Genomic DNA, 26,427 nt, shown 5'->3' with positions numbered 1-26,427 from the left:
TCACCTTCCACAGCAGTCTTCGGGCCACCACAGCTGCAAGCCAGGAGCTCTTACCCATTCAGGAGCCAGAAGCAGACTGACTACTAGTCTCCAAGGCTGTTATTAAACCCCTCATCATTAACTCAGAGGTGTGGCTAATTCATCAAGAACCTATCCCAACATGTCCTCAAAATGGTCAATTTGCAAAGCCCTATTGTTCATAATGCGACACACCTGATTCCGATGACTAAACAAGTATTGGCCAGCCCATCTACAGATCCAGCCATTCAGAAGGCACAGGTGATAATGCAGGAGTACTTAAAAGGTTCAGCATCTGCTGGATGCTGCAACTTTTTACAAACGCTCAGTTGCGGGACTGCACTTCTTTGTGGTATATTTGGACAGTCACCAGAAAATGCCTGACTCTAATCCAAGTCAAAGGTGAGGAACAATTTTTGCCAGATATAGACATTGAATTGTATACTGTGTGTGACAGCATGTTAAATATTAAAGTACTTAAAGAGAAAGTAGATAGAATAAAAACAAGATGGCTCAGCTGGATATATCCAACTAGTTTATTATTATACTGTACCATGTGAACGTGCCTCCTTCAGGTTTAACAAAGAGAAAATCCAAAGATAAAATTTGGTAGCAGAAATTAAAAACAAAACAAAATATATAGATAATGTACACAACAGTATTCCACCTTCTTCATGCATCTTTTTAGGCATCAAAATCTTTAAATTGAGCAATTACAGTGGGCTACAGAAAAGGTTAAACATGCTGCTTCCAACACTATATAGTTTATATACATGTGAAATTATTTTTATCCTTTTCAAAGAATACTGTTATAAATAATGGCATTAAATTAATACCACTTGATTATATTCATATGGAATCACGTAACTAAGCAGCCAAAAATATCACACATGGATGTTTTGGAAACATTTGGACTTTTAACTTTTAAAACTTTTTGTGTCCCTATAGAGGTAAAGGACAATAGATAATAACACTTTATGGGCCATATATAATTTTATGGTATTAGGAATTTGTCTTTCCACATACCCCATGTATGAGACACACATACAGGGAGAGAAGCTTGGGGTCAGACCGCAGGGTCAGCCATTTATACAGCACCCCTGGAGCATTTGGGGTCAAGGGCCTCAATCAGGAGCCCAGTGACATAGGATTCTTGTGCCAGCTGTGGGATACAAACCAGCAACCTACCAGCCAGTCTCAGATCCTTAGCCATAGAGCCACCACACCACCTCATGGAAAATGGGATTACATGGCCCATACAGGAATTGAACCCACAACCTTGAACTCATTAATACAATACTCTAACCCATTGAGCTATCCAGCACCCAACAGCACCCATTATAATGTAGCATGCTCTACCTGTTTTTCATGCCTAAAGATTTTTTTTACTATCTAGTTATATAAAAATCTTAATATACTATACATACTATTTACTATTTCATGTTTTTAAAAAGTAGACTGTTTATTAGCAAAAAAAGCTTGAGCCCTAAGCAGGAATTGAACCCAGATCTCCCAGGGGGTGAGAAAACCACTCAGCCAAACCCACTGCACCAACAGAGCACTTGGAATTACTGCTGAAACAGACAGGTCAAAATGTTCCAAAAGTAATCAGGACTGAATGAGTCACAAAATAAACATTTACAAAGAAAACAGACTACAGTTATACAAGCAGTTACATAAATCTATAATATTTTGATCCATTGATGTGATTACTAATTTCTTTGAGTACATATTTCCATTTCATAATCCCATCAGGAAAGTGTGGTGGCTCTGTGGCTAAGGATCTGCACCTGTGGCTGGAAAGTTGCTGCTTCAAACCCCACAGCTAACAGAGGATGTTTTCTCCATTGGGCCCCTGAGCAAGGCCAATTGCTCCAGGGGTGCTGTATAATGGCCCCAGACCTCTCTGTATCTCATGGAGAGCAAGTTGGGGTTATGTGAAAAAGACAAATTCTTTTATAATTGTATATGGCTAGTAAAGTAATCTTACCTCATTCAGTGGATTCTAAAAAGTACATGTATCTTACTGGAATAATGCAAGGATTCATAGAAAATATTATACGCTGTTTAAAAGAACCTATAATGTTTTAATCTTCATAATGTTTTAAACTTAATATAGTCAGAAAGAGTGACCATCTTTGATGCATAAAATGTTTGTAAAGTGCAATCCTACTGTGTACTTTTTATTTAAGCTACCACTATCAGTCTTAGACATTAAGTATAATATTTATATTACTAAATTATGTTCATTTATAATAATATAATGTTCAATGATTTGTGCTCCTGTTATTTTTATGCTAGGCTACCAAAATTTCCCTTTAGTTTTAAAATTCAATCTTAGTATTTCATTTTTAAACATGCACTTTGAATGCCTACATCTGTATAAATCTCTTGATCAAAAAAGAGGCTCAAAAGTGCAAACAATATTCATCAATGAATAGCATCCCACATATGATTCAATCAGTCGCACTTCATTTAACCCCAAAAATGAGAAATTCATTATCCATCTTCAAATGAATAGATGTATTATATTGAGTTTGTAAAACTGTTGATTTAATTCAGCCAGCCACTATAGCAGTCAGTTGTGAAGGTTTCACCCCTCACTGGACTTGGTACATTCTGAGGGGGAGGAGCCAGCCCAGCTCAGAGGATAAAAGAGCAGACTTCCTGTGCCTCTGTTTTCATTCAAGAGTCCAGGAGCTGAGGAGAGTGGTGAGTGGTGAGTACTGTTTCCTTACTTGAGCTGGGACAAATCTTTTGTTTGCTGGTTAGTCCCATGTTTTTTCTTACAAAGTTGATTTTAGAAAAGAGGCACTTGGATTAAATACACTTGGCTCCTACTACAAACCTTTTGTGGAGAAAAGTATTTGTTATTTATTTGATATTTAACAACTAAATCTACTACCTTTTTTGCAATAACCTACTCACACATGTTAAAGTTTCTACTGACTTTATAATTGGTGTAAACTTCCAAACCGGTCCATGTAAATTATGAGGATTTATTTCAAAATGTAATTAATTATAAAAGGTTATAAGAAAAAGTGTTAAAAACAAAACCACAAATTAAAGTGTCTCTTTAGCTAAACCATGGAATTACAATTCAAATCCTACAAAGTTGGCATTTTTATGATTCACATGGTACTTGAAAAAACTGGGATATAACTAATAAAATAGATTCTAATTTTAAAGGTCATTACACTCTGTACTGGACCGACCCAAATCACACTAACCTCTGGGATTGGAGAAAAAGACCCCTAAGCTCTAGTAGAATAAACTGAGCAGTTAAGCTACTGTACCAAAAGTAGAAGAGTAATAAATCAACAAAACCTTGATAACTACTAATCTCCTATGGCATACATGAATATGGCACAACTGGAGTGGCATTTAAAATCTTTTTAAACTCAGTATGTCACCATTGTATTGTTAATTAATTAAATTTAATTACATGTCTACAAGCAGTTGAACTTTAAGAGGCAGGATCTGGACAACCTGACCTTTTCACACTTATTTGGGTTCTTTTAAAAATGAAGAAAAGGTTGCTTTAAGTCAACTACCAACTCAAGTTTATGATGTGATAACTAATGTGAAACAGTATTTTTATTCACCCTATGAATGATACATACCATTGCTTATTAAATGTCAATGTGCACATTCTTGCTTCTCTCCCAGCCATCATCACGGTTCCAAAGGACTCCTTCATGCAGGGCTCATGAAAATAAACACTCCTTACACACGGTACTTGTGTCACCAGTTTATTTTTCTACACATTACACTTTGTGGGACAACTGGAACAGAACCAGATTTGGGCTGCTCATGTTATTTTCTCCAGTTTGTGGGCTTCTCCAAGTTGTGTTCACTGCCACAGTCCAAGAACATGGAGGTAGGTTAATTGCATTCTGGCACAAGTAGATGAGGAAAGGAATGGCATTCTATCTGGTCTTCATTGGTGCAGTGAGCAGTATGGTTAAACCACTGTAAATGGATTTATACCTCCCTGCTGGCAGTAATCACTCACATTAACATCCACAACAGATCTATTGCAGAGACAGATCAAGCCCTCTATAAAAAAAGGCCTCACTAACCAAAAATCAAATTACTTTAAAAGGAAGAAAATTGTGTAACAATTTATTTGCTAGACTGTAAACCTAAAGTATAAATCATTTTCCTGCCACCAATGCTAGCAGTTGTCTCTGCCCAAAACAGCAACCTCTACACAACTCCATACGATTCCGATAACTCCTTTCTTAAATCTATTATATTCTCTTGGTCTATTCTATAATCTACAACTACTGCAGCTATAACAATTTCACACCAACATATTACAAAAATACTTTGCAATGTAATCTCAATCACTATAGTATGAAATGGATTCATCTTGGCAGTACTTCCAGTAGACTTTTGGTCTTTTAAATACATCAACTAATGCATTAAGACATACTAATAGCTGCACCTAAATTCCCTACAGATACAGAAAACCTTGTATAATGGACAGCTTAAGTAAACTGCTTCTGGGACATGGAAGGGAATGGAAGACTTAATTGGTTTAATTTCAGTTGCACTGGAAATACTTGTATATTCTTAAATAAGTGTGACTGTAATGGGAGGCACTGTAGAGAGCGTCAGTAAAAAGTCAACCACCCCAGACAGAGAGAAGTACCAGTATGACATTAGCAGCAACCAAGAACAAGAGTGAAAAAATAAACCATGGTGCCACCGTTGCCTCCAGACTGGACTAACAGTATTGAGCAGGGTGCTGTCTGGTGAACAGGGTGCATAAAGTAAAAAGCAAAACCTTACTACCCAAGATGCATGAGTTTGCCTACATCTGGAAAAATGCATAAAGAGACAAGTGAGGAGGAAATGAAACCTTACAAGAGTGCAATCCCCTCCAGGACTGTAGGAGTAACCCCCCCCCCCTATTGGGGATGGCACTGCTAGTCACAGAGGGTGTCCAGTGTGCCTTTTACAACCCCCAAGTGTCTAAAGTTGTAACTTCTAGGATGGTTTTGGATGTTGGTGGGTTTCTGGTGAGGAACTTAGAAAGCATGACAAGTTTTGGTGCAAAAGATTTATTTAAAGTAAAGTGACTGGTACATAAACAGGACAACACAGAACTAGAGCAGTGCCAAATAAAAAACAAGATGAGGCTGGCTGATAAAGTGAGAAAGCCAACCAAACAAAAACCCAAAACACTCAGGTCTTTGGCATCTGACACCCTGGCTAACCTTTACTAACTACCCACAGCCATACAAAACAAAGGCACTCGCCCATCCTAAACTTGTTTCTAATACAAAGACCAATGTACCCGATGATTTCAACTAAGTTCACTTCAATACACGAGGGAACTACAAACATAAGCAAAAAACAAAAAGATGACAAAACATAGTACAAAAGAACAAAGGTTGATAACATGTTAGGACAATGTAATTGCAAAAAAAGTTCACACAAAAAAAATGAAGCCAAAGCTAGACAAAAAAACAAAGTAAAACATGAGAACTGAAGAAAACCAGAGCTGAGCCAATCACAACTAAAGACCAGAAAAAGACACCATTCTAAAAACCTCTAAGTTACAAAGAAAATAAAGTACATTTTCATTTCTACACAACTGAACAAGGCACAAACCACCCAGGGGCAAAATCTAATAACTTTCATAAACCCAAACCATTAAAATTCTGTGCTTTACATTGTCAATGCCTAAAAATTTATACCAAAGCTTAGATGCCTAAAGAATGCTAATAAACATCCTCTACTTACATCAAATGTACCCAAAAAGTAGGACCTGAACCTCCCCAGTAGTAAAAAAAAAAAAAAAAATCAATTGTGAAACCAATCAATTAGGGAGCAAAATGTCCAAATAAAAATTACAGGAAAAAGCAGATCCAGTGGCACCATGTACTCAATTAATTAACAGCAACTTATGTTGATGGTGGTTGTACAAGAAAAAAAATTGGTACTTAACTTTTTTATTAACATCCCATACAGACAAAAAGACATTCAATACATGAGAACATTCTCTGGCAAAGTATTTACAAAGCCACAACACAGAACAAAAATCCCCTCCCATGACAAGAGCTTTCTGTGCAGGTACCAAAAAAAGAGCCACACTCAGGTAACCTTCTCCCCAATGAGTGGATGGGATTAGTTTTCCTTTTATTCATCTCTACTTAATAGGCTCAATTCAGTTTTACTCTACAGCCAAGGCAAGATTTATGTACATGTGTGCACCCATGCAAATAAATCATTGCTTGACCTTAGACTCTCAAACTCATTTCAAAATGGCTAAGAATGTGGAAAATAGCTACCAAGTTACAAAACTTGGAACTCTTTCTCTGTTCCTGCACCAAAAGTCACCGTCTCCTCCCTGCCAGGTGGCTCAGGTGCTGAAGTTACAAGCCAAGGTCCTAACAGCCATTACAAGGCTGGTGTGCAGAGATTCACTTAGAGCTTCACGCAGCTCCTGTTGGACCATCAACAGCACCTGAACCTCTTTCCAGCCCACAATTAACCCACAAAAGACCTCCCCCTCATTTTTCCCCTGTCATTAGAAACTTCTACAGCAGCTTTAATGATCCTCTGATGTGCCCATTGGCTTCTGGGATTGGAACAGATTCATCAAGTAGATCTTCACAGACAGAACCCGCTACCCAGTCTGCTGCATCTGGGCTCCAGTCCTGGTGAAGGTCCTCCCTCTACAGCAAAGGCCTGGTCATCCCCCTGACAGCAGAGAACCTGAAGAAAAAAGAAACTAGACTGAGTCCTCTGCACTAGTCAGAAGTAGTCCAGCCTACATTCCCACTTCCAAAACCCAGTTTGACCTAAAGTACTATAATGTTCAGTACTACCTTTTCAGGACAAACCAACAGAAAACCACCCTAAAATGTGCTAAAGCAAAAACAGAGTGCAGAACTCAAGTCCATTTCCAATACCTTGTTTAAAGCATTTTCAACATATGCACACAAGTTCCCAAAACAGCCAGTTAACCAACTTCTCCCTTCCCTCAGCCTTGAGGAACCCAAATTGTTCTTGCCTACTTACCAAGCATGTAGATCCACTTGCTTCTCCTCTTAGGTCTTAAGCTAGCACACAAGACAAAATTAAAACAGTTAACATTCTCAAATATTCAATTCTTCATTAAAAATGTGCAGGGTTTCAGATTCTTCCACATTCCTCTGATAACAGGATCTTTCATGTTCATTTAAAGTGTAAAAAAAATTAGGCAGGGAAAAAAAAAAAGTTGTTTGTACTATACAACTCCCATGCACATGCTAACAGCTGCCTAACCAATATACTCAATTATGTAACCTGACATGCAGTCTCCACAAATGTACCTAAACAAATCAACATATACCCAAAGTACTCAAATGAAACCATGTACCCAGTGTACTCAAGATGCCCCATCACTTCTCTTGGGTGGAGAACTCACCTCACTCACCTGACTGGATCCTCTGATGCTGCCTTTATCTTTCAGTCTTCAAACAAGCAACCCACTCCTCTAGCAGACCTTCACAGAAAGACCCCAGAGACCAGCCCCATCTGTGCTCCACTCCTGGGTGATAAAAGGTCCTCCCTCTGAAGCCCAAGCTTGCTCATCTCCTCTAGCAGCACAGAGCCTGAAATGGAGAGAAGGATTTAGACCAGGTCCTCTGCACTTCTTAGAAACAGTTAAGCCAGCATTTCCACTCCCAACATGAACACAGTGCAGCACCTGTCCAGGACAAGCCAAGAAAAAAACACCCTGCAGAAAGCCAAGAAAAAACCCCCAGTCCAGGGTTCTTGGCACAGGATCCAGTGCAGTTCCTCCCCTGGGAGAAGAGCAGGTCCTGTGCCAACACCCATCAAGAGAACCTGGCTGACGTGGTCTCCACAGAGCCGTAACCAGCAAGAAATCAACACTGAAGGGAGCAGCTGGTGTGCCAAGTCAGCATTGTACTGCTCGGTATTTAAGTGATTTATTTACATGTGTGCACCCATGAAATAAAATCACATACAAAGCACTAATTCCATCTTTCAAAGCCAGAATGACAGCCAGTCAAGTGCACATTAGTATACAAATACCTCAACCAAGCAGGAAGGAAAAAGTACTCAGAAGAAAGTCAAAGAAAAACTACACCACTATGACTCTAGATGTTTAACACATTAAAGCATAATGTGCTCTGCCAGAAGATAAACAAGAGCTTAACCAAACCAAAAGGAGCTTTTTACAAAAAAGCTCTTACAAGCATGGACAAAATTAAGTGTTCATATTTGATTTAGACTTGATTAGAGAAATAAAGTTATTGGAAAGTGAAACTCACCATCACTCCAGGGACAAGGTCCTCCTAGACTTCCTTTGCAACAGCTCCAAGATCCATAGGCATCCAGCTTGCAGAACATCTCTTCACTCTCCACTCTTCAAAGCACTGGACCTCAATACTCACATCAGATCACACAGATATGCTTTTAGCCAGCGAGCTCCCTCTCAATAGCATGGCATTGTGTACCCATGTGGTGAAGAACAGCGATTCCTGCAAACACTCCATCGCAGAGCAACCACAATCAGCAATTCAGGTAGTAGCCAAGAAAAGATGCAGCTTTCATCTTCGTAGTTCTGTTTCCAATGGAAGACTTCCAAGGAATCTCTGGATTCTGTTCAAAACCCCATCTTAAATTGTCATCAGCTCACTGAAAATCACATGCAGTACAAAAAGGATTCAAGTACTTCAGATCCCAGGTGCATCCATCTGCAAACAGTGACCAGCTCAATTCCTCCCTCAACCCCAAACTAATCACAATCCCTAACCTTAAACACTGGCCTCTCACACAGCCATAAAGAAAATCTAAAATCTCACCCTTCTCAACCAGCATATAAATGCTCATACTTTACTTCCATGACATTAACAGATTGGTGACTGGCTAAGAAAATTAACTATTCAAACCAGTTACACAAGCAAAAAATAGAGAATGAAGAAAAATTGATCTAAGATCAAGCTTAGATTCCACTATCCTATAACCCAGGTAAAAGGGGATGACCAAATCCATTTATATTTTTATTCATGTAGACGGAACACATGGAAATACAAACCTAATTTTAAATAAAATCACCCTTCTATTAAAAGGCAGTACAAAGATTTCAGACAAGTCAAAATCTCAAAGTTGTACACTCAATTAAATAGTGGTTGATATTTGGGCTTTTTTAAACACGCACTAAAATGTGTACCTAGGGCTGTAGAAATGTGACTTTTAAAAAACAAATTAAATTTTTGGTTTTACATAAAGAAAAATTCAAGGCACCCCAATACTCTTGAGATCCACAGGAACATGAGACCAAAACACTGACCATGTTCAGTACCAAACAGCTGCAGCCTGGACTGAAAGGGTTTTAAAGCTTAAACATTCAGAACAAACTCAAAAGTACAAATAACACTCAAAACCTAGTGATGGGCCACAACCAGTGGATTTAAACCTTCCAGCCACTTCATGCATTCTACCATCAGGGTGATTACAGCCTGCACACATACAGATCAAACCAAGTCTCGCATTCCCCAATGAATAGAAACTCCTCAAAGTTAAGGTTTGACAACCACTTTGCACAAGTTGACACTTTTACAGCTACATCTCCTTTGTATTACCTGCTGTACAAGATACTCAGGGCAAAACCATGCACCATTTTGTATAGTATACAATCAGTACTACACTTATACACAGAACAAAACTTCATGTAGCAGTTAGTATTGTTTTAAAAAAGTAAACATCCACAAGAAAGTCCTAACAAAAGCATAAATGTTTTAATGCATCTCTCCCTTTTCACAAAGCACAGCACACATCCACTTCCAGACAGCTGGAAACTCATCCCTCCCCTTTCTGCACTAAAACTGACAGCATTACTTTCAGTGCCAAACTTTTGGTTTTTAAGGCATCTTAATCCTTACAATGAACCCCAGCTGCAGTCCTAGTCTAGAGTGTACCACATCTGCAAGTTACTCAGGTGGAGATTTAGACTTGATCCTTCACACTTTTTAGAAACAGTCAAGCCAGCATTTCCACTTGCAAAATTTTCACAGCAAACCTTGTTCAAGAAAAAAAAAAGACACCCTGAAGAGAGCAAGGAGGAAACCCCCCAGTCCAGGGCCTGTGCCACAGGGGAGGGATCAAGTGCCATTCCTGTGCCAACACCCATCAAGAGAACCTGGCTGACATGCCCTCTCCTCAGAGCTGTAACCAGCCAGGAGTCTGCTGGTGTGCCAAGTCATTCTTGTACTGCAGTGCATCTAAAGAGATTTACTTCAAAGTGCACCCATGAAATAAATTCAGGCTTTCAGAGCCAGAAAGGCAGCCAGTGAAATGAGACGCTGCTTAACCAAGACAGACAAGCATTTCCAAGAAATAGACCAACAGCTCTACTAATTGTGTGCATTAAGCTTAAGGATGCTTAAATTGCCCACCAGAAATCACAAACCTAAGCCTCAAACAAAACTGAAAAGGCATTTAAACATTTTGTATAAGATAGCAAGACTTGTTTCCTAGTTATAAAGGAGCCAGGAGCCTTAATAATTAAGCTCTAGTTTTCAATTTCAGTTACGACTCTGGACTCATGCTTTAACCAAAACTTAGCTAACATAGTATTACAGACTCAGCAATACACCTAGATGGGTTTCTGCCTTCCGCATGGACAGAACTACAGAGTCCGGTAAATCCAGAGGTGGGGGAGTTTGCATTTTTATTAACACATGGTGCAACATCTTCCATCATGCAACACTGCTCACCCACTCTGGAATTTCTAATGATCAAATGCCACCCCTTTTATCTGCTGAGGGAATTTAAAACGTATAGATACTTTGATCCCGTGAGGTAAATTGCAGTGCAACAGCAGCTTAAGTAAACAGCATTGTAATGAATGATACAATCAGTACAGTGAGAAGTGCACTAAGAAGAGTTACTCACAGTCCAGAACATACAAAAACCAAAACAGTACACAAAGTTGTATTGCACAAAAACAGTTGTAAAAACAGATGTAGCAGTTTACTGTTCAGACGGTTTCTGACTGCCATCTACATCCACCCCTGACTAATGGCAGAGAGGCGCTAGAGGTACTGTACACTGCAATAAGCAGGAGTCTGCACATCCCGACAACCTTCGTCGTCTCGGGTGAGTTTAATCCTACAAACCTGAACTCCCTTCTCCCGAAATACCATCAGCAAGTCTCCTTCCCACCGAGACAAGAAAACACTCTGGACCACGTTTACACCAACATTCAGAACGCTCACAAGACCGGACCCCTCCCCCACTGTGGACACAGACCACATCACTGTTTCTCCTCCCCACCCACAGACAGCTGCACAGGTGAGTGAAGCCAGCAGTCAGGACAGGGAAAGTGGGGCCTGAAGGAGCTGAATCACTCCTGCAGGACTGGTTTGAAGGCACTGACTGGGGTGTTTAAAGAGACAGCCACACAGGAATATACATCAGTCACTAGCTACATCAGGACATGTGCTGGCAATGTGACAAAAGTAATAAGAGCATTTCCTAAACAGAAACCATGGATGAACAGAGGTCTGCAACATTCAAATCAGGCAATAAACCAGAACTGAAGTCAGCCAGCATCAATCTGAAGAAAGGCATCAAACATCAGGCTGAAAAAAAAAAAATCACACTGAAACAGGAACTGGAGGAGCACTTCAGCACTCATGACCCACGGCGCAGGTGGCAAGGTATACAGGCCCTCACAGACGACAAGAGGAAGATCATCTGTGCACCTGCCCATGATGCCTCCCTGCCTAACAAGCTCAACGCCTTCTACGCTCAGTTTGAAGCCAGCAACACTTCTTATCCACGTCTGGATAAAAAGAAAACATACACAAGATTACTATTCATCTACTTCAGCTCAGCTTTTAATACCATCATTCCAGAAACTAGTCAAGAAACCCAATGCACTGGGTCACGACAACCCTCTGCAATGGGATTTGGGACTTCCTGACAGGCAGCCCTCCAGCTGTCAAGCTTGGAAACCGCACCTCCAGCACACTAACTGAACACAGAAGTCCCCCAGGGGGTGTGTGCTTAATCCATCGTCCACCTGTCTGATTAAGAAAGTGCAACACAGCCTGTATTTCCCCAAGACGGTTGAAGGCGGCTCAGATATGTCCCCAGATTCTCACCAACTGTTACAGATGCACTACAGAAAGCACACTGACAGGTCGCATCACAGTGTAGTATGGCAACTGCAGTATTGCCGACCGAAAAGCCCTACAGCAGGTGGTGAAAACTGCCCAGTCCACTTATGACAGACCGTGCTTGAGGAAAGCTCCAAGCAAAGACCCCACACACGCCAGCAAGAAGAGTGTTTGACCCTCTACCATCCGGAAACTGGTACCAGAGCCCTCGCGCCCAGATTACCAGACTCAGTTTTTACCCCCGCACTATTAAACTGCCAGCCTCTCACCCATGACCTGAACCCTCACTGTACCTTCTCTTAAAGCTCAAACATGTTGAAATCTACCTCAACCTCCCATGTCAAGAAACTCCACTCCCCATAACTTTAAATCCTTTATTTCATAGTTGATGCATGATTTTGCACATTTCTTCTTTTTTGTACTACTTACCATCCAAGAGCTAGTTATATAGCATTTTGTTACACCATATACCTCTATATGAGTATAATGACCAACTTGAACATCTCGACACTTTCCCAAATCAAAGAACAGAAACTAAAAGGACAACTCACCAATGCTAGAGGGACAATGTCCTGCATGACTACCTTTGCATGTGTTCCTACATCCACAGCTGCCCAGCAGATTCAGCAAGGGCAGCTTCAAACCCCTCCTTGCTTTCTGGTGTTCCATCTGCGGGACTTCAATACTCACAGAAAGGAATTAGATCACACTCCTGATGCCTTTCAGACAGCCAATACTGTTCCATGTCTGCATTCAGGTGGGCAGGGACTGGGGAGCACCCATCATGGCATTCCACTCTAAAAAAAAAAATCACAAAACACTCACAACTCATTCATACCACTCAGCACTACTATGGTCTAGCCTCATTGAGAGAGGCTGTTCTGTAAACAATTGACCAAGATACTGACTCTTCTCTTGAGACCAGAAGCTGAAAACCATCTCTGACAGCTGCATCTCAGTGCACAACTGTAAGGACAAAAACACAAATGTCCATTTCCCTCCTCCACACAACATTAAAAGCTCTCCTCACACTGACCTGCATCTCCCCTCTACTTACCTTCAACTCACCTTGTTCACTGAGGGAAGCCCAAGTCCACTTCCCAAGCAGTAGGCACTCCTTGCTCCCCACTGAGACTGATCTGGGAAAACCGCATCTTGTGGAAAATAAAGAAAAATCAGAACCTCCCCCCATTCAATCATTTTTGACATCGAGTCCAAAAAGATCAAACAAGGGTAACATCTTAAGTCAAACAACTACTTGAACAACCTATACTAAAAATGCAAGATGAGGTGGAAGTAAACTAATCAGGCAGTGGGATAAAAAGTTTACTCATCACCAGTATTTACACTTTTCCAATCTGCTGGAATGCACATGTAGAGTCACAGGTTCTTGCAGAAGTATCACCTTAACTTCATCTGACCAAATGCAGGGTCCTTGTCCCAGAGCTGGGCAATCTTGCAGGTTGGCATCACACTCGCATGAGGTGAGGGACAGATACATCTGCAAACAATGAAACCAAATCAAGTTCAGTAAAAAGGCAGCCTTCATCTACCTTTATACTACTGACAGCCAACTTCCAGGGAACCTCGTGACCCTTTTGAATTACTCCATCTGACAGGTGTCACCAGGTCAATGGAATATGCATGTAGTGTAAAAAGTTAATTCAACATCAGCTTAATCCTTCCTTTAACCCTGACTGGTCACAACTGACCCCAACCTCAAATACTCATCTCACTGACCCAAAGAGACAAAACCCAAATTGTTCTTGCTTCTCTTCCAAGATCAGTTAAAATTAAAGACTATCAAATACTCAGTTCTCCATGAAATGAACTAAAGACAACAAGGCTTTCATATTGTCCCACATTCCTCCAACCCAGATATTAGGGTCTTTCAAGTCCATTGTAAGTGCAAAAATAAGTAGGCAAAAGAAAAGTTGAATCTACACATGTACTACACCATTGCTGCAACTCCTCTGCACATGCCAAAGGTTGCCTGCCCAATATACTCTATGTAGCCAAATGAGCCAACATAGCCAGAGTACCCAAATGTACCCACTGAAAAATGAAGTACCCCATGTAACCAGTATTCTCAAGATGCCCCATCTCTTACTGGGCAGAAAGACTCACTACACCCACTCACCTGACTAGATTCTCCGATGTTACCATTTACTTTCAGCCTTTGAACAAGCACCCCATTCCTCCAGCAGATCTTCATAAGATCCCAGAGACCAGCCCCATCTGTACTCCACTCCTGGTGATGAAAGGTCATCCATCTGGGAGCAAAGGTCTGGGCAACCCTTCCAGCAGCAGAGAACCTAGTAGACCAATTTAGACATGATCCTCTGCACTTGGAAAACCGCAAGAACATTTACTCCCAGCTCCAGTTTTGTACTAAACTTGTAAAGTGTTTATGGTGCAGCATCTGTCCAGGATAAAACAGGAAAACACCCTGCAGAGCCAAGAGAAAACCCCCAGTCCAGGGCTCTTGCCACAGGGGAGGGATCCAGTGCAGTTCCTCCCCTGTGAGGAGAGCAGTTCCTGTGCCAACACCCATCACGAGTACCTGGTCAATATGCTGTAACCAGCAAGGAGTCTACAGTGAGGAGGCTGTTGGTGCGCCACATCACTATTGTACTGCTGTGCATCTAAACAGATTTATTTACATGTGTGCACCCATGAAATAAATCAGATGCAAAGCAGTAATTGTCTTACAGAGCCAGAATGGACAGCCAGTCAAGTGCACATTAGTATACAAACGCCCCAACCACGCAGGGAGGAAAAATTACCCAGAAAAAAGCTTCACCTCTAGAAGCGTAGTGCAAGTATTCAGCATGTTAAAGTGTGACGTTATCCACCAGAAGAGGTCCGAAAACTAAACATGTAACCTACTCCAAAAGGAGCTTTTCATCCTTCAGTAAACAGTTCTGACAAGCAAAATACTAAATGGTTATATAGCATCAAGTTTGCGATGGATAAGGTTAGACAGGAAAAGTGAAACTCACCTCTACTCCAGGGACATGTCCTCTATTACACCACCCTTGCACCTGCTCCAAGATCCATGTACATCCAGGAAATTCAAGGACTGCTTGCAGCACCTCTTCACTTTCCACTGTTCAAACCACAGGACTTCATTACTTACTGATGGGCAACAACAGGTCACACAGCTGGTATCCAGTGAGCTTCCTCTGAGCAGGGTTCTCCAAGCCTGTCACTGCACTGTGCATTCAGCTGGCCAGGAACGGCGAAGCACTGATTGAACTATAATCAAATTCACAAATCTGCATCACTGCTGACCCATCTTAGGAAAAACAGCTAAACTTCCACCTCCTCCACTTACCTTCAAACCCACCTATACCTAGGCCTCAAGAGTGCACCGATTAGAGTGAGAGCAAATAACATATCCACACCAAAGATGCGGGTTACAGCCCAAGAACGTCAGCCAGTAGGATGATCGTTTACCCACCACTATTTCCACCTTATTCAGAGGCTCGGGACTTTCTGTAGATGAGAACTTGAAGCAGGTGGATCACCTCACTGAAACAAAAGCACACAGTACTCGAAACTGATTGATAGGGCACCAAGTGGATTGAGGTCTTTGAGCTGCATCAAGCACTTGACCATCATGGAGATAACACTTTGAACACATACCAATTAACCCATGGTCAAACTAAGCCTCATTCCTCAATGACTAGAAGCACCTTTAAAAAGGCTTTCTGAAAGTTCAACAGAACCACTTAACCAAGTTTCACAGCCAGTTTTACACTAATAACAGTTTGTGCTCATGGTTAAAGTACACATCCAGTATAAGAAAGTCCTCTGACAGTCTTCATGCAGCTCTCTCCCTCACAAGGCACAATACACAACCACTTCCAATCAGCTGGAAACTCACTCCCCTTTGTGCACTAAACCTCCGACAGGATTGATTGTGGTGGACATTCACAGAATACAGTCTCACTGGGTAATCAGGAAGACACCGTACTCGGCTTAGTTCCCCCTTTAATTTACTTCTAAAATTTCAATGTAAGATTTAGTTACACGTGTGCACCCATGAAATAAATCTTACATACTGACAATTCCCTAGTTTTCCAGTCATACCATAAACAATTTTGCCAAATCCTCCCCAGTGCTTGCACAACACTTTCAGTATTTGACTTCCGTCCCCTGATTAACCAGTACTTATGCTAGTGACACTTTACCATTAAGGCTAAAAAACCAACAAAGAACCCCAGCAGCTGCAGGCTACATAATCAGAGTCCCCTCTTACCTGGAACAAAGTCAACTTTGGCTCAACCAGCCAGGTGGCTCAGGTGCTCCTGGGAACAGCCATCAAAAGGCTGGTGTGCAGAGGAGCAGTCGGAAAAGAAAGCCGCTCCTACCTTTGAAGGTGGTGTCAAGCCCACAGCTGCCCCACACAACCTCTGCAGTGTCTACTCTTGAGTGGTAAGGATCTCACTGATCTGACTGGGTCTCCTGACATGGTATTTCACTGTTTGAACCCATCTCCAAGGAGTCTCAAGAGGAGGAGGCTGCTGGTGCTACAATTGCTTAAGCAAGAAACATCCCCAAAACAAAAGCCTACAATAAAGAAACCTACAGTTCAACAGGAAGCTAAACTTTCCCAACAAATCTCAAAACTGAGCCTAGTACAAAACTGAAAAGGCATTGCATTTGGAATTTGCTAGAAAGACGCCTGCACCCGACTCCATATAAACTTACTTTTAATCAAACACTATAGTTTGATATTTCCATTGTCTTTGATTTGGGAAAGGGTAGAGAACCACAGTCACAAGATGCAAAGTGCCAAAACTCAATGCGTGGACAATGTTCTGCACAACCTCCCCACGCGTTTAATATTCACAGAACACTCCCGCTATCCTTTCAGACGGCCAATACTGTTCAATGGAAGTTCATCTCCAACCACAGCGTCCATCAGCACCGTCTGCATTCAGGTGGGCAGGGACTGGGGAGCACCAGTCACAGCATTCCACTCTAAATCAAACAATATTCCAGAGTCACTCATAACACTGTGGTCTAGCCTCATCAAGAGGCTGTTCTGTGAACATACGACCATGATACCACTCTTCTGTTGAAACCAGGAGCTAGAAACCTCAATAGCATCCTTTCTCCAGTGACCATCCTCATCTTCAACCACTGTAAAAGAAACAGGGCTAACCACTCCCATCCTCCACACAGAGGGGGCCAGGATGTGCTGTGCAGACTGCTCCCAACTTTAAAAGCTCTCCTCACACTGACCTGAATCTCCCCTGTTCTTACCTTCAGCTCACATTGTTCACTCGGCACAGCCCAAGTTCACCAGCAGTAATGCTCCCTGCTCCCCAGTCTGACAGCTGTCACCTGCTCATTGGAATACACAGTGTAAAAAAGGATATCAACATCCCTACACCGATCCTTAAATTCCTGGTGGAGCCATCTCAAATGCATACACTTCAACATAACCCCAGCCTTAAATACTGGTCTCTCCCTGACCCAAACAATTGTTCTGGTCTGCTCACTCCAGAAATTCTTGCATCACAACACTGGCTTGAATACTGAAGATGACTATTAACAGATTGCAACAGTTAAAATTTGTTACAAAATCAAAGACTCAGTTCTCCATGCAGTAAACTAAAGATAAGGCATGGCTTTCAGATTGTCCTGCATCTCTAACCTGATAACCGTCTTTCAAGTCCCAAAAAAATAGCCAAGAGTTTACACACTATGCTACATGTCCCATGCCAAAAGTCATCTGCCCAATACACACAATGTACCCCATACAACAGTCTACACAATTGTACGTGAACCCAGAGTACCCAGGTGTATGTACTGCACCCAATGAAAACTTTCCCCATGTAGCTAGTGTACACATTGTAGTCAAACCTGAATCCTCTGATCTCTTCAATGACATTCAGACCTGGAACAAGCTCCCTACTCCTCCAGTAGACCCTCACAGAAAGATCCCAGAGACTGGCCCCATCTGTGCTCCACTCCTGGAGTGGAAAGATCGTCCCTCAGGAGCACAAGCCTTCTCATCCCTACTGGCAGCAGAGAGCCTGAAATGGAGAGAAGGATTTAGACCAAGTCCTCTGCATTTCCACTACAAACAGGGACACAGTGCAGCATCTATCCAAGCCAAACCAACAGGACAACACCCTGCAGAGAGCAAAAGAGAAAACCCCCAGTCCAGGGCTCGTGCCACAGGGGAGCAAGTGCAATTCCTGTGCAAACACCCATCAAGAGAACCTGGCTGACATGCCGTCTCCTCAGAGCTGTAACCAGCCAGGAGTCCGATTCATCAGGTCACAATCGAACTAAAGTGATTCATTTACATGTGTGCACCCATGAAATAAATCACATACAAAGCACTAATTTAGTCTTTGAGAGCCAGAATGACAGCCAGTCAAGTGCACGTCAGTGCCTCACCCAATCAAGGAGCAAACATCACCCAAAAGACAGACAAGACAAATCCAAAATTACACCTCATTTCTAAATAGATAGCATGTTGACAATGAGGTCCAAGAGTTTAACACTAAGCCTACACCAAAAGTACCTTTTCCTCCATTATAAAAATTCCTACAAATGAGGGGGGGTCATTTGATAAATTTGGACTAAGCAACATGAAAGATACCCGAAAGTGAAACTCACTCACCAATCCTAAATTATAGAGCATCAAATGTGGTTTGGATTAGGTTAGATGGGAGAATAGTGAAACTCACCTCTGCTCCAGGTACCGTGTCCTCCTAGACAATAACTGCTACATGGGCATCCAGGAAATTGAAGGACAGCTTGCAGCATGTCTTCGCTCTCCACTGTTCAGTGTGGAAAACGTCAATACTCATGGTAGGGCATCACCAGGTCACAGCTGGTACTCTGTCAGCCAGTGAGCTTCCTCTGAACAGGATTCTCCAGGCCCGTCACTCCACACTGTGCATACAGCTGGCCAGGGACCGGGGAGCACATCACTGCTGACCAACCTCACAAAAGAACTTCATGCATGATGATTGGCTTACTGTCCACTGTACGCAGAGGCTTGACAATCTTGGCTGAGCATCACCTCAGCCTTATCCACACAATACCAGTTACCTCTTCTCAGACGTGGACCGCAAGCAGTGATCAACAGTCACTCCTACAAACTGTCCATTGCAGCACTACCGATGCAGTTACTAAACAGACTTCAGCTAGCGTCTAGTTCTTCCCTTGACACAGCAGACTTCCAAGGAATATGCTGTTGCAATACTCCATGACTGTTGTCACTGGCAAACATGATTAATTCAACAAGTTCAAATTCAGTACATCCATCCCAAAACGGATCAACTCCACCCTCGACCCTGACTGATCACAGCCTATCCATAAACACTGGCCTCTTACTGGCCCAAACAAAGAAAACCCAAATCTTGCACTGTTCACCCAAGACATAGATGCTGTTGCTACAATCACATGACATTAGCGAGGATACAGACTGAAACAGGTTAAAACTGTTCAAATGGGTTACAAAAGCAAAAGGTAGAACATTTGTAGAACTAAACCAACATTCTCTAGCTTAGCTTATTCCACTCGCCAATAACCCAGGTTTACAGGGCTCTTCCATGTGAAAGAATATACTTTATCTCTAATGTATCAAAATCCACCACCACTTCTAAAAAGAGTTACTAGTTTAGAGTACAAAGAATTGACACTAGTGTAGAATTGAGCATTAAATAGTCTCATTTAAAAAAAGCTAAAGTCATCCACTACATTTACTGCAGCACCAGGTAATTTCTCTTAATTTAAGAGCTTAATTCCAGCTTGATGCAAAACCTAGACGTGTAAAATCAGATTTACAGCTTTCCCAGAAAAAGTCACCTGCCACACATTGATAGACCACTGTGAAAGGATTAAAGCCTTCCTGTCAGATCAGGAAGACTACAGCTTGTACAAATATAAAGCAAACAGTTTATAAAACTAAACTTGACATTGCAAAGTGACTAGACACTTCTACAAATGTAGTCTAAAAAGTCTTTTGAGATCCACAGTAGTACGAGACAAAACCACTGACCATGTTCAGTACCAAACCGCTGCAGCCTGGACTGAAAAGCTTTTAGAGCTTAAACATTCAGAACAATTGCAACTCAAGAGCACAAATAACACTCAACCTAGTGATGGGCCACAACCAATGGATTTAAACCTTCCAGCCACTTCATGCATTCTACCAGCTGGGAGATTACAGCCTGTACACATACAGCTCAAACCCTAAATAAAAGCAAGTCTCGCATTCCCCAGTGACTAGAAACTCCTCTGAAAATTCAACAACCACTTACCCAAATTAACACCTTTACCACCACAGCTCCTGTGTATTGACTGTTGTACAGGATACTAATAAACTGAATGAAAAAAGCACAAAAATCCAGACCTATTGATAGACCACTATAAAAGAATTAACAGATCACTAAAACAAAACACTTGATTTTCATCCAATAAAAGCTCAGGGCTGCAGTAAATCTGATCACACTGGCTTGCAAACCTAGAAAAATTTAGATTAAAATCTCAAAAGAAGCCAGTACATTTACCTACCACAGTAAAACCAACACTTTAAAAGCCAAAAACCACCACAATCACAGGAGTGTCTTCACCTGCTGCAGCTGAGAACACACTGGCTCCAGGGCTGCCTTATAGAACTCCTCAGGGCGATTAACAGGAGCCAATCCCAACCTGTGCTCCGTGTCCCACCTCCACACCCCCACTGTTTCCAATTCAACACAACTGCTTCCAATGACTCAACTAGCACTTACCACCTCATCTGTTAATCAGGTGAGATCTGGATAATTAATAGATTACAATCAACCATAGAGAACTATCCCACCACTATTAATCCATTAGTTATCTCCAACTAAAAAGGAAATTAACCTTTATTTAAAATAAAATAAGACTGGAGGAACAAATTACTTAACCATGTGTTCAGTTTGGGAAGACTAGAGAAAGGTCTGATATCTGAAACATACTTGAAGTAAAGCAGAAATATTAACCAGTACAGACAACGATTCACTTGCATATACAACTTAATTACATGTAGCACTTTATAGTTACAAAAACTAGCATGGAAACTGCTGAGCAAGATACTTTAGGACGGAGGTCTTATGTCTGAAAAATTCCTTATTTGGAGCAAGCACAGCACTACACACTTGATCCAAACCCATTTTAAACTGAGAAAATTCACGTAAAACCAAGAGACTCGAGCCGGAGGTGTCCATTCGCCTTGAGAGCTCACATCTCCTACCACTATATGGGTAAAGAGTAACATACAGATTCTGCCATCAGACTCCATCACAGATAAGTACAACTGACACCCCTGCATGTTGTCACTCTCAAAAGATAAAAGTAGCCAAGAGAAAAATGCCGAGTTCCTTGATGTACTACACTGAATGTTGTAGCTCCCATGGCCATGTCAAGAATTACCCATGTTGCTACTGCCACCGCCTCCAGAGTCTCATTTCACTTGTGAAAGGAATTAAAATTAAAAATTAATCTCCCACAGCAGTATAATACAGCTTGAAACCAAGCTAAAACGCATTCAATTTAACAGATGTAAATACCCAGTTTACCATATGTGCCAAATGAACCCAAATGTTTCAAGTAGACTCAAATATACAATGTAACAGATTAATCAATGTACATGAACATATCCACAGTACACCAATATACCCTTTGTACCCCAAATGTACCTGAAATTAACCAAAAAAACCCTTACGTATTAATCTCTCCTCCTGGATGGAAACTCACCTCAACCCCCAGTAGGACTCCCAGTCTTGGAACAAGCACCCCACACCTCCAGCAGATCTTCATGGAAAGATCCCAGGTACCGGCTCCATCTGTGCTGCACTCCTGGTGATGAAAGGTCCTCCTTCTGGACCCAAGGCCTGCTCATCCCTTCTGACAGCAGAGACCCTGAAATAGAGAGAAGGATTTAGACCGAGATCTCTGCACCTGTTAGAAACGGTAAGGAAGCTTCATCCCAGATCCAGTTTTGTACTAAACTGCTAAAATGTTCACAGTGCAGCACCTGTCCAGGACAAACCAACAGAGAAACAGTGTAGAGAGCAAAGAAAACCCCCGGTCCAGGGCTCTTTCCACAGGTAAAGGATCCAGTGCAGTTCCTCTCCTGTGAAGAGAGCAGTTCCTGTGCCGACACCCATCAAGAGAACCTGGCTGATATGCCGTCTCCTCAGAGCCGCAACCAGCCAGGAGTCTGCAGTGTGCCAAGTCACTGTTGTACTGCAGTGCATCTAATGTGATTTACTTACATGTGTGCACCCATGAAATAAATCACATACAACACAGTAATTCAGTGATTGAGCCAGAATGACAGCCAGTCCAGTGCACAACAGCTTCAACCAAGCAGGGAACAAACCCAGAAGAAAGCCAAAAAGAAAAGGTTTAACTCATGAAACTATGCAAGCCGCCAGAAGATATCCCAGAGCTTAACACTTAGCCTACTCCAGAAGTGCCTTTTCATCCTTCAGAAAAGTTCTTACACAAGTAAGAATTAAAGGGGTCACAGAGTGATTTGGACTATAGGTTAAGGAAAAATTAAAGACGGGGGGGAAAGAGTGAAACCCACCTATGCTCCAGGGACAGTGTCCTCCTAGACACTACCCTTGTACCTGCTCCAAGATCCATGGGCATCCAGGAAGTTTAAGGACAGCTTGTAGCACCTCTTCACTCTCCCACTGTTCAAAGTGCAGGACTGCAGTACTCACAGATGGACATCCACAGGTCACAAAGCTGGTATCCCTTTAGCCAGCCAGTGAGCTCCCTCTGAACAGGATTCTCCAAGCCTGTCACTCCACACTGTGCATTTAGATGGCCAGGGACTGGGGAGCACCGATCATTGTACTGCAATCCAATACACAAACAATCAGCACCACTGCTGGCCGGCCTCACTGAAAGAGCTCGACTTGCACCTCCCCTCTACTCACCTTTACCTTGGCCACAAGAACAATAATTGGATCAGCATAGAAGATGCAGATTATGGTCCAAGAATTTTAGGATTACTGACCAGTATTTCCACCTTATCCAGAAGCTCAGTTTGAGCAGGTGGATCACCTTGCCTTTCTCAGGACAGAACTAGCCTCCTCTTCTCAGAGCTGGGACACAGCAGACCTCCAGGGAACCTCTGGATCCTGTTGCAGTATTAACAGTTAACAGCTTGCTGAAATTCACATGCAGCACCAAACAAACTATTAATCCATTAAGTTCAAATTCACATTCAGTGCATCCATCTCAAAACATACAGATCAACTCAACTCCACCCCAGTCCTGACTGATCACTGATCCTAACCTTCAACACTGGCCTTCCTTGACATCAGCTTGCAAGCTTCCCCAGGCAAGATTTAGCTTTGCCCTGCCCAACAAATACTCGGATCTTTAGGTCAATTTACAGAAGTTTAACATTCCTAAAGCAAAGGAAAAGGACTTCTACTACCAGCACTTCTACAAAAGCAGTAACAAGTTTACAGTACAGAAAATTGACAAGAATTTTGCCAAGTTGTATAACCCATCAAATAGTGGTGGACATCAATGCATTTTTCAAGGCCTCAAGACCCACCTAAAAGCTACATTAAATTTACATCTGGGTTTTTTTTTTTTACATGAACATCAAGTTCCCCCCCCAAAACAAATTAGGTTCCACAGCAGTACAAATAACCATCTTCAGTACTTAGCCGCAGCCTTGACTGGAGCTCCATAACAGGGGAAAGGTCTGAGTTTTAATATTAAAAACCCAAGCACAAACAGCACTCAAAACCCATTGCTGGGCCACTGGGCGTGGATTTTACCCTTCCAGCCACATCGTGCTTTCTACCATCAGGGAGATGACATATACAGAACAAACCACTGGTAAAACAGCTTCACATTCCCTAATCGAATCCTTTAAATTAGTTCTAAAAAGGTGAACCAAACACAATGGTTTATTACCACAGTGTCCTGTATGGCCACAGGTCAATACATAGGAGCCAAAGGAAAATAAGCAGTACTAAACAGGCTTAAACTGGAGCAGAGTCTTCTAGCAAAAGAAGACAATGTCCATACTGCTCTCTCCCTTCTCACAAGGCACAGTACACAACCACTTCCAGTCAGCTGGAAACTCATCCCTCCCCTTTCTGCACTAAACCTCTGACAGCATGGCTTTTAGTGCAGGAAATTGGAAACATACAGCCTCACTGGGCTAAAATCAGCAAGTCTGCCTTACATTATACTGGAGCATAGGTTTCCCCACTCTTAAATTTAATTCAGTTCAAAATGTCAGTCAACGTAAGATTTAGTTACATGTGTGCACCCATGAAATAAATCTCACATACTGCCAATCTCTATTTTCCAGTGGTACCATTAGCAAAATCATTTAGCCAAATCTTTCCCAGTGCTCGCACAACACTTTCAGTATTGGACTTCCATTCCTGATTTACCACTTCATTCAAACTAGAAAACCAACAAAGAACCCCAACAGCTACAACTAAACAAAGGCTTTAAACTTGGGGTCCCCTCCTGCCTGGAACAGTCAGCTATGGCTCAACCAGCCAGATGGCTCAGGCGCTCCTAGAAACAGCCATCCCAAGGCTGGTGTGCAGAGTGGGAGTCAGAACAGAAAGCCGCTCCTACCTTTGAAGGAGGATCAAGCAATGTCAAGCCCAGAGCTGCCCCACACACAGTCACCCCGGTCTCTACTCCTGGGTGGTAGAGAACTCACTGAGCAGCTCTGACAGGGTCCCCTGACACGGCTGTTGTCTTGGTTTAGAAACCAAGAACTCCTCAAGCAGATCTTCACAGAAGAGAAAGCACCCAGTCCACAGTGTGCCACATCTGCACCTTCCTGGCAAATACAGGTCATCCCTTCGGGGAATAAAGGCCTGGTCAACCCCTCTGACAGCAGAGAGATTTAGATTTGATCCTCCGCACTTGGAAGCAGTAAGAATTTTTACTCCCAGCTCCAGTTTTGTACTATACATGTCAGTGCAGCACCCAGAAGTCAAGAGAAAAACAAAAAACCTACACCTCAAATTAAACCAACACTCAAACATGATAGAAACCAACACTAGGCCAATTCTTAAGGGTAAAAAGAAGCACTTCATTAATACTCACATACTGGTTATAAAAAGCAACATGTATATGGAAAATTAATCTTTAACCTACTCCACATGAAAGATGGAATACAAGAGTGAAACTCACCTCTGCCCCAAGAAGTATCCTCCTAGACACTACTGCTCAAGATCCATGGGCATCTGGAAAGTTCAAGCACCTCTTCACTTTCCACTGTGAAAACCACAAGACTTCAATACTTACAGGTGGGCATCAACAGGTCACACAGCGGGTATCCTTTCAGCCAGCCAGCGAGCTTCCTCTGAACAATTCTCCAAGCTGTCACTCCACACTGTGCATTTAGATGGCCAGGGACTGGGGAGCTCTGAGCATTGCAGTGTAGTTTAACTCACAGACAATCAAAACCACTGCTGATCAGCCTTATAAAAAGCTGGTCTGTGCACAGAAGCCTACAGTTTCCACACACCGTTCCAACACAATCTCGGCTAGAAACTCCACCAGCATCCTCTCAAGTGAATGTGCTCATTGTCACCATCTGCCTCTCAGAACAGCACCCGAAGGAGACAAGAGCAGCAAAACAGTGCTGACCACCCCCCCTCCCACAGAGAGGGGACCAGAACAAGTGCCATACAGACTTCTCCCAACCTTAAAAGCTCACCTCAGAGACCTGCATCTCTTCTCTACTTACCTTCAGCTCACCTTGTTCACTGAGGGAAGCCCAAGACCACAAGCAGTAGTAGTTTTCTACAGTCCAGCAGAGACAGAAGCACCAGCATGTTGGACAGAGAAGGGTCTTCCCTGATGTCCCAGTGAAACTGTCAAGTCAGGATATAAAGCCTTTCTTGTTGCTGGTTGAAGCTCTAGAGAAGCGATTACAGTGTTTACCAACAAGAGTTTCTTACACTAAAATCAGATGTATAAAAGTTGGAAAACTAAAAACTGTCTAAACCAAAAGCAAGCAGACTTCATACTAACCTTAACTTCACCCCAAACTCTCAAGCATTGAGATTTCTTAAAGTTCTTAAAAACATCTATGAAAAGCTTTACAATTCCTCAACAACTCTTGGTTAAAAAAAAAGTATAGCAAAATCACTTACCTTAAACAGTAGTGACACTAAAAACTAACACCCACCAGTCCAACTACACAAAGCCTCAAACACTCTTTCACTTGCTGTAGTAAAAGACAAAAAGAGCC

General features: G+C 42.2%; 1 long non-coding RNA gene across 2 annotated transcripts; it reads right to left on the bottom strand.

The window, feature by feature from the left end:
- Window positions 1-5,071: 5,071 nt before the first annotated feature.
- Window positions 5,072-23,735, bottom strand: LOC148812654 (uncharacterized). Of its 2 annotated transcripts, none has more exons than XR_016086326.1 (9): window positions 22,759-23,735; window positions 21,921-22,085; window positions 14,308-14,482; window positions 13,573-13,668; window positions 13,225-13,321; window positions 8,313-12,964; window positions 7,451-7,628; window positions 7,054-7,094; window positions 5,072-6,747 (listed from the first exon to the last, which is right to left on the bottom strand). It is a non-coding gene; the product is annotated as an uncharacterized LOC148812654 (long non-coding RNA). The 2 variants fall into 2 exon arrangements; XR_016086325.1 differs by having other exon boundaries at window positions 13,236-13,321.
- Window positions 23,736-26,427: the final 2,692 nt, after the last annotated feature.

This window comes from Atractosteus spatula (assembly GCF_055471065.1).
Source record: "Atractosteus spatula isolate fAtrSpa1 chromosome 10 unlocalized genomic scaffold, fAtrSpa1.hap1 SUPER_10_unloc_2, whole genome shotgun sequence".
NCBI lineage: Eukaryota > Metazoa > Chordata > Actinopteri > Semionotiformes > Lepisosteidae > Atractosteus > Atractosteus spatula.
This window is presented reverse-complemented; position numbering and strand designations above follow the sequence as displayed.